We start from the raw sequence: 1,044 nt of genomic DNA on the forward strand, positions 1-1,044 counted from the left end.
TTTTTCCTGCAGGATCTGTTGCCACAGACAGTACCAATCTCTAGGTGAAATGAGAAGCTCTGATTAACAGCAACATGGCAAGACATGTTGATGATTAATATATTATTTTTTACTACAGGGGGGAAAACACAGCTATTTACACACCCAAGAAATAATATTTCATTAACTGCTCTTCAGCAGCTGCTCTTTGGGACATATCCCTTGCTGGCCCAAAGCACGTACTTGTGTATGTTTCACACTTGTAATTTACTTCACACAGACAATTATAAGGCAGCAAGAAGCCTTATTAAAAATCCATACCCTTGGGCAGGGCAAACAGAACATCAGGATGAATGGGATGAATGGTTTAACATTTTAACACTGATGCCTCAACAGCAGCATCTCTATGGCCCCACAAAATACCTAGTTCCACTGCCTAACTACTTGGGAGAAAGAAAATGATAGGAGGGTACATTCTGAGGCTAGACTAAGATTTATATATCTCCTACTCCGAGTGGCAATAAAAAACAAGGTAAAGTGAAGTAACACATCCAGCAGTAAGGTTACTTGCTTGCATTTTTTTACAATAGACAGCAACATTCCTGAACCAAGAGACACCTACAGTAGATTTTATTTAAGCAACCATTCACTACTTTCCATCTCAAAGAAAAACCACCTCATACTGAACACCATTGGATTCATTTTTTAAGCAGAAACAGGGTTGAGTTAAACCCTTTTAAGTCCACTGAAGTCAGTGGGTTTAGAAGGGCTTAGCAACGCTTAGGATTGCACTGTAAATGTGCTAACTTATGACTGGCTACACAGCAGCATCAGAGAATAATACTGGGTTGACACCACCTGTGCCTGGAAAGAAGCAGCTATCTGCACTACTGTGCGAGAAGTGTTATCAACATATTACAGTAGCAGTGTACAGAGAACTTATTTGAAGCATGGAGGGAGGTGACACAACCTACAGGCACTACTGCAACCCTAAGAACTGTGAGAGTGGCCCTTGGCACTTAACCTGGAAACAAACTGCATTATTACAAACATGCAGCCAACAGA

The sequence above is a fragment of the Euleptes europaea genome, chromosome 1 (genome assembly GCF_029931775.1).
Source record: "Euleptes europaea isolate rEulEur1 chromosome 1, rEulEur1.hap1, whole genome shotgun sequence".
NCBI classification, from domain to species: domain Eukaryota; kingdom Metazoa; phylum Chordata; class Lepidosauria; order Squamata; family Sphaerodactylidae; genus Euleptes; species Euleptes europaea.